General features: G+C 41.5%; 1 long non-coding RNA gene across 1 annotated transcript; it reads left to right on the forward strand.

Annotated features, from left to right (window-relative positions):
* Positions 1–5,686: 5,686 nt before the first annotated feature.
* Positions 5,687–8,354, forward strand: LOC121698893. Its single transcript, XR_006026886.1, has 3 exons — positions 5,687–5,724; positions 6,314–6,315; positions 8,289–8,354. It is a non-coding gene; the product is annotated as an uncharacterized LOC121698893 (long non-coding RNA).
* Positions 8,355–8,775: the final 421 nt, after the last annotated feature.

Genomic DNA, 8,775 nt, shown 5'->3' on the forward strand with positions numbered 1-8,775 from the left:
CGTATGTCTCATAGCCCATCTTGGCTTGTCCCCTGCACTCCAAAATCTGGCGCTAGTTAGCCGATGCTACCAACAGCTTTTTCAATGGTGGTGCTTCGGCATCGGGCTAGCCATGCAAATAAATCACTATTTTACACCATTTACGAGGCTCAATGTATCTCCACACTTCATCGGTAGACTTCCGAGGGCCCTGACATTTAAACGAGACATTGAGAACTTTGAAAAAGCACTGGTAGTTTACTTACAAGACGATTTATGCAGACAGTATCTTCACGAAGTTTAGCGGTTGCAGCCATCTTGAATTTAGTCACGATAAGTCGAGCGACGAGTAAGAATGAACAGGTATGATAAGGGATCAGATTCCAAAAATAATTCAGTGGAAATGCATGGATTCCAGTTGCTGCTAAACTGGAATCCATGCATTTCCACTGAATTATTTTTGGAATCTGATCCCTTATCATACCTGTTAATTTTTACTCGTTGCTCGACTTATCGTGACTAAACTATCGTGCCAGATTTCGGAGTGCAGGGGACAAGCCGAGATGGGCTATGAGACATACGTTCACACTCGGTATCATGTTTCAACAAACTTTAGGTCAATATCACACCGGAATTCTCCTTTAAGGCCTGACATAATCTCACGTATGTCACAAACACCCTTTTTCTGTGAAGTGGTCCTACATATCATATTCCATGTCAGTCAGACACCTGGCCATGTTCCGGTGCTCACAGTGCCGATCATGGTTGGTACATGTATATGCCTTATTAAGGCTGGAATAAAACACGGTTGGGTGTGCATTCAGAAGGACAGAGCTAATTATGTTTTATTCAGGCTGTAATTCCACTTTGCCACAATCACATACTCATTGTGTAGTTGATTAGGGAGCTGCAATTCATGCATTGAGGCTTTGAGGACCTGTTAACCCTATACTTTCCTCCTTTCATGTTTTGGTGGTGGGGACCACCATTATTTGATTTAATTACGTTTATATCCTATGGACCTTCCTGTGAGTCTGAAATAAGGCCCTTGACTTGACTTGACTTGACCAGGGATCTTCATAGCTGCTATATGCCACATGCACATTTGTTGCCATCATTTCTGAAGCGTGTTCTTCAGGACCTGTAGGGACCTGTAGCTCTGATCGGCGCAGCGCTCAGACAGCTGGCACAGGTGTGGCGAGCAATTAGAGCAAATTAAGTAAATAGCTTAAAATAGCAGCATACACACACCCACCCACACACACACACACATGAATATCACACTTCACACGCATGCTTCAAACTGCTACATTGACTTCCAATAGGAAACATGAAGTCTCTGGCATTGCCAACGTGTAGCCAGACTGCTTTATATTACAGTATGTAGAGTTGTTAATCGGGTCTGACGGACCATGACCCTTTTAGTAATTTTTTGACTGAAGCGCTAAATAACATCGAATATTGGCACCAAGGGGTATAAATTCTTCCATGGTGTTGCTGTAAATCAACTGTGATCTGCAGAAGTAGCTTTATAAAAACAGTACGGTTCTTGCTGCTGTGTTTTGTGTGATGAGAAGTTTCCTAGATTGTTCTGTGAAATCATGTTACGACAAGTCGATGCATCAGCTTCACAGCAGCACACAACTAAGGAGGATCATAACCATGTGGTAGATATTCATTTTAGAGGAAAAATACAGCCAAACACCATGTTTATTATTCAACTTCATGTGGAAAATTACTTTCCATTGATTTGAAGGCATATTTTTGCATCTATTTTAGAAAGGCAATCTATTGTCAATAACACCACCATTACAGTATTATTATCTCTTCATTGGTAGTGTGGAACTCCTGTTTCTATGGGTCACTTAATGTGTGTGATTTGTGATATTCATGTGTGTCTGTGCCCTCATATGTCAAAGGACATAAGTACATTTGTGTGCATATATGTGTTGATAGATTATGAATGACATTTTATTCAAGCCTCAATTAAAAAAAAAAAACATATTAAAATCTAGTTTCCTGCTAATCATTTTCATTCCATTCACTCATTTACAACTCTGATGGTGTTCCAGAGGTCAATTTTAAGTCAGTGATGTCTGTATAATATAGCAACAACAACAACAATAACATACAATAAAAAATACAATGTCGAGTTCTATGTCTGTTTGTTCCTGAAACCTACAGTGGACAGCGCCCTCCACATTAATGGGCACCCCTGGTAAAGATGGGTAAAAGGAGGTATAGAAAAAACATATTTTTGCCTTTTTATCTTAGTTTTAAAATGAAAACAATGAAGGAAAATCCAACCTTAAAGGGAAGCTACTTGAGTGTCTGTGATGATCTGGGGCTGTTTTTAATCCAAAAATCCCAATTTCACTAGTTCATATTCCGTAATTTGCAAACAGATATAATAACATAATAGAAAAACATGTTTGGCGAAGTCTCTGGCCAGGGTCCTGAAGTGATTTGCGGGATCATGCAGGAGTTAACTGCGTAGGCAGGAGATGATGGGGAAAGGGGAGAAATAGCGACGCGGTCGCTACGGGGGAAGGGGGAGGAGATTGCGCAGCACCCTAGGGAGGCAAAGAGAAAAGCGGGGAGGGTTGATTAGCTGGAAAAGAGAAAAAGGCCGCAGTAGCGGAAGGCAAGGTAGAGGGCTGCACACGGGCTGCCATAACTTGCTGAGTTGAGTGAGCAGGGGGAAAAGCTGTTTAGGAATAGAGAAAGAGGCCGCAGTAGCGGAAGGCAAGGTAGAGGGCTGCACACGGGCTGCCATAACTTGCTGAGTTGAGTGAGCAGGGGGGAAAGCTGTTTAGGAATAGAGAAAGAGGCCGCAGTAGCGGAAGGCAAGGTAGAGGGCTGCACGCAGGCTGCCATAACTTGCTGAGTTGAGTGAGCAGGGGGGAAAGCTGTTTAGGAATAGAGAAAGAGGCCGCAGTAGCGGAAGGCAAGGTAGAGGGCTGCACACGGGCTGCCAATAACTTGCTGAGTTGAGTGAGCAGGGGGGAAAGCTGTTTAGGAATAGAGAAAGAGGCCGCAGTAGCGGAAGGCAAGGTAGTGGGCTGCACGCGGGCTGCCATAACCAGGGATGGGTTACTGCACGGGCCTACCGGGCCCAGGGGCCCAAGGGGTCAGGGGGTCCTGAAGCCCAAGCCATTGCATGGAATCATTGCCTCAATATCAACACATCAGGATGTAGGCTATGAATCTGATTGAATTAAAGTATTGGCCATCCCCAAAATGCACCAGAATACAGGAAATTACATCAAACAAACTGCGACAATTAGTGGGGGGCCCTTAATATATCTGGGCCCAGGGGCCCGAAAGTTCATAATCCATCCATGGCCATAACTTGCGGAGTTGAAAAACATGAGGGGGAGACGCCGGAGGACCGGAGCTCCACGCTGTGGCGCTGGTGCTCGGTTGATCGGCTATAGTAGGAGAGGAAAGATCAACTGATTGTTGGAGAAGGCGACGCAGGTCTGCTTTCCTTGCGAAACGAGGGCAATCGATCCTACATCCAACTCTGCTCTAATAAAAGATATGGCCCGCGGAGTAGCTCTCCTTCTTGCAAGCGGAGTGACGCTGGCAGGTAGAGGCAGACTGTGAATAAATAACCTGTCTGATTGAAGGAGGCGTAAGAGGCAAACTCAGTCATGCTCCTCCCGAACTTCCGTTTGTAAACGCCATAAAGTGGGCTACACTTCAGCATTTTTAATCAAGACTCCACTACATTTATTACCAAATCACTTGCTGGTGTAGACGGAACCTTATCAGCCAGGACCGTTAGCAAAATAAATCGATGTCTCGGAACACGTCTTTGTGTCTTTCTTTGTACAATAAGTCGTATCTATTTACATCTCAAGAAAAGAAAATGAATGGAGAAGAGAGACAACCCCAAGTCTTAGATCAGTAAAGCACTAATCCATAAAGCCTCTGTGGCTGTTTAAATATTTGTTCTGCTGCAGATACTTCTGTTCATAATGTAAAGTGGTGTAATGGAAAGTACATTTGAGTGGATTATTTTTAGACTTAAAAGCCGCATTTTATGTCAGAAAAAAGTCTGTTGTGTTGTAGCCTACAAAGCCCAAATAGGAGATAATGACCACAATTCATGGCAATAAAAGACCAATGATGGTGAGGATAAAATTAAGATGAAAGTAAAATATGATAGACACATAGAGAGACTACCTGTAATTGTTCAACATAATGGTTGGTGAAATATAAATATAATAAAATATAAATACTGATATGAATGGGATTGTTTACATAACACAGAACCTATAATATTGATGAAAGCCAATGTCAATATGAGATGGAAAACAAGAGGGGCATTGAGTGTCTTATCAATACAATCAATCAATAGCTATAGCCTGCTGTGAATACCTCAAACTAATACTGACAGTCCAACCTCCAAAATTGATTTATAATATGGGACCAGTAACCATGGGAACAGTGCAAAATCATGGACAATGTCATGCCTCAAACAGGAATGAGTAGAAGATGAAGTGGAATGGGCGTGGCCTTAGAAAGAGATGCTTCCAGATGTTTATTCCAACATAACAGGTGGTGCAAAGCTTGAGAGGGGCTTTCCTCCAAGTCCTCTGAAAGTTTGTCACTAGGCTACAGTATATTTGCATGGGGTTGCTTTGAACAGCACCTTAAAAACAATGCACCACGGCCAAGTGTGGACAGAGAGATCCCTACACAAGTTTTACTCCATACAATAAGACTTTTCACATAGAGCATGTTTCTCAAGGTTACTTACTTTCATACTGTCGGTACAAAAAAAATGACGCTACCTGGCTCAAGTTGCTGTAGCTATAGCAGCCAGGCAGTACTACAGTACACTCTGGGGGCATGCTTTTAAAGTTTTTTTGTAGCCTACACTTGGTGACCTCAAGAAACAGAGATCTCTGTGAAAAATCGCCAGAGTTTTCCTTTAAAGGAACACACCAATGTTTTGGGACGTTAGCTTATTTGCGTCCTCAGTTAGATACTAGGACACACATCCTTCTTTTCTCTCTACTGCAATACACAGTATGTTCCAAGATGTTCTTATTTACATGCTGTGACTTGTGCACAACAATTTCTAAACAGATGTACATGTATTCTCTGCTACCTTGGTAATTGCACACAGCAGCACTGTTTCCCAGGTAACGCCGGCTCAAACAGTCAAGAGCAAAGATTCTAGAGCGGAGTGCTAACCAAGTTACTATGCTAACTAGCATGTTAACAATGTTAACTATGCTAACCATGTGACTTAGCTAACCTAGCTAATCATTTTAGTAGTTATGCTAACTAGCATGTTAACTATGCTAACCATGTGACTTAGCTATCTTAGCTAATCATTTTTAGCAGTTATGCTAACTATGCTAATTATCATGCTAACATGCTAACTATGCTAACCATGTTACTTAGGTTACGGGGACGCTGGCGAGGTTGCTAGGTTACGGGGACGCTGGCGAGACACGCCGCTCCGTCTGGCATCATGTTTTTGTTTGTTTTAATGTAATGTTCGTAATTTTATGTAATGTCACGTTTATTTTTTGTATTGATTTGTCTAGTTAAATGTTTTCTCTCTTTATTTACGTTATTTTTGATAGTTTTCGTGTTATTCTCTTAGTCCTTTTTACTGCTTTCAAGTCGGCTGATGTTGTTAACGTCTGTCCATTGGGAGCTTCCTATGGCTAGCTTTTACTCTGGGCCTCTTACATCCTTCCCATCCATCTGTGAGCCGCAGAGGTGGAAAAAGTACGAAAATATTGTACTCAAGTAAAAGTACCAATACCTTGATGAAATATTACTCAAGTACAAGTTAAAATACCGATCTGAAAATGTACTCAAGTAAAAGTAAAAAGTAGTTCATTTAAAATGTACTTTAAGTAAAAGTTACTTAGTGACTTTTTTTTTTTTGGGGGGGGGGGGGGGGGGGGTACCAGAACAACCAGTTTTACCTGAGACTTTCTAATGAGGAGATACAGCACTCAAAAAATCCTCCATAGTAATGCATGTGGTTAGTTTGTAACGCCAATATGGCAGTTGTCTACACATATCACAACCCTTCCACGGCAAAACGTCGACATGTAAATACATTGAGCCAATCATGTGGTGTGCTGTGAAGACATCGTGTCAATCATCTGTTGTGATCTCGCTGCTGGAGCAAGATTGGTGTCGTGAAGCCTTACGCACACGCATTTCTGCCGAATAGATGCACGATAAGTGCCCAAAAAGTGTTGCAATATGGCCGCCGAGTGGAGGTACTTGCCTGATAAGGACGTTGAGAAATGGAGATCTATGTGAAAAATCACCGGAGTTCTCCTTTAAGTTTGAGCAGTAGTTGTTCAAAATTAGTTGCACTCATCCTTGGGTCGCTTTGCAGTGAACAGTAATCCAGCACAACTGAAAAGCCCCTCACAAGCAGCTGAGGCAGGCAGGCCAATGTTGAGTTGCAGAGTTTTTTTTATATTTGGAAATGAGCAGAAGGTTCAGCAGATTAAAGGGCGTCGAACTGGGGGGGAAAGTGGGAAGGAGAGGGCCCTTGAAAAGTGGAATACAGGGGGCACAACATTTTCACCAGGCATTAGTAATAACTCCGGTAACCCACACATAAAAAATCCAAACAACTCCATAAGTAGAGTCATGTGTAATGAAGTGGAATAACACAGGGAAAAAGTATTGAACACGCTAAGAAAAAGCACTAGGGCAAGGAAAGGGAAGGAACGAGCTGGAATCTGTTAATTAGAGAGTAGTTATCCTTTCTATTTGTGCAAATTAATATAAGCTTGGTTAGTAGCCTACATATTGATGGGCTATAAAAAGGTTTTTAATTACCAAGGTGTCACACAAGAAACATTTCATGATGGATAAAAGCAAAAAGCTCTCCCAAGACCTTTGCAACCTTATTGTTGCAAAACATATCAATGAAACTGGTTACAGATGCATTTCAAAACTTCAGAATCTTCCAGTAAGCAGCATGGGAGCCATTATCTGCAAGTGGAAGAAACATCACTGCATCATCAACCGGTCTTGCACAGGATCTCCTCGCAATATTTCTGACCAGGGAGTCAGAAGGATAGTCAATTCCAAGAGCCAAGGACCACTCGGAGAAAGCTCCAGAAAGACTTGAAGGCAGCCAATTCAATTAAATTCAATTAAACAGTTCTGGAAGTAACTAAAGATCAGGATTCACAAGAGGGACCCCTGGAATCTGTTTAGAACAATGGGCCAAAATCACACCTGATACTGCAACTAATACATTTTGTCATACAGGAAAATGTCTTGAAGCTGTCTTTACAAACAAAGGCTTTTCCACAGAGTGTTGAAGAAAAATCTTAGTAGGCACCTTCGAATAGATTCACTGGAAGTTTAGGCTAATTACTGAAAAAAAATTGTAAGCGTTCAATACTTATTTCCACCATATATTTATTTTACCTGAATATTTTAACTTCCAAATGAAATGTCAAAATGAATGTCAGACGAAATGTAAAGTTTGACTGACTGGATTTTGTAAACAAAACATAGTGAAAACTGTCTAAGGTCACTCTCACTCTCCCTTGCTAAAGAGCTAATGGTTTAGTCCGCCTGCACGATTCATATCTTTTATTTATTTAGTTGAGCATCGCTAGTAGTGGACCGCTAATTGTTTTGCTGCTGGTGCAATGTCTTTCTCCAAGAAAGCCAAGGCAAGTTACTAAAAACAAAGGCCAAAACAGGAAAAAGAGAGACATCAAAATGAGGGGAAACAACTGCTAATAAACTTCTTTCCAAAGAAAGGTGAGCACAAACGTCAAAACACGAAATCCCATGGTGTTTGCTTGAATATCGCCGCAATCAATCTTGAATTTCCCCTTGAGGATCAATAAAGTATCTATCTATCTATCTATCTATCATTGGTGCTAAAACGAACTGAGACAACCCATTGGAATAGCGGAAAATACACTTTCATAGGTTAGGCTAATCTGATGCATCTCGTGATCCAGCTCCATCTCCATCAATTTCAGAAAGACTGCATGGCGCCTATTCATTAGTTGTAGGCTACATGCTGATCATTATCACTAGGCTAGTGGTTTAGGGCGTGATTTTTTTTTCTCTCCCTTTCTGTTTTCGTTAGTCTTAACTTTTTTTTTTACTCAAGTAACGGATGGGATTTTTGATGTAGCGAAGTACAATACTTCACTCAAAATGTAATCAAGTAAAATTTAAAATACCGATTTTATAAACTACTTAAAAAATACAAAATACACAGAAAAACTACTCAATACAGTAACGTGAGTAAATGTATTTCGTTACTTTCCACCTCTGGTGAGCCGGTGCTGCACTTCACTGTCTGGTCGAGGGGATTTCTCGGGACAGCAGCTGGAGCTACTCTGAGAGGGATCTGCTGAGGCCGCCGAGCTGTTTCTGACCAGTGAGCTGCCATGCCAACTGCCTGGAGTCTGGATTGAGCAGACTAACGTTAACGTTAAACGGTCGCTGTTAAAAGTCCACCGAGTTGCTGATCTACAAGATCGCCCATGACTTCGGACTGTTATGCTTCCAGTGATATCCAGACTTTAACAAGGCCTAACTTTCACGTTATCTCCAGACTGCCAGTGAGTGTAACGTTAAAGAACTTTGTTGGCGTTGCATGCATCGGTTGTGAAGACACAGCTGTGCGCAGTTTCACGCGAGTCATCATTGCCCTTGGACATTTTCAGCCGGTTGGAAATTGGACTAATTTTATTTTTAATTTTAATTTATTTTATGTATTAATTTGTTTGTTGTCTGTCTTGTATGTCTTGGTGTCACGGGTAT

This window comes from Alosa sapidissima, chromosome 23, assembly GCF_018492685.1.
Source record: "Alosa sapidissima isolate fAloSap1 chromosome 23, fAloSap1.pri, whole genome shotgun sequence".
Classification (NCBI taxonomy): Eukaryota; Metazoa; Chordata; class Actinopteri; order Clupeiformes; family Clupeidae; genus Alosa; species Alosa sapidissima.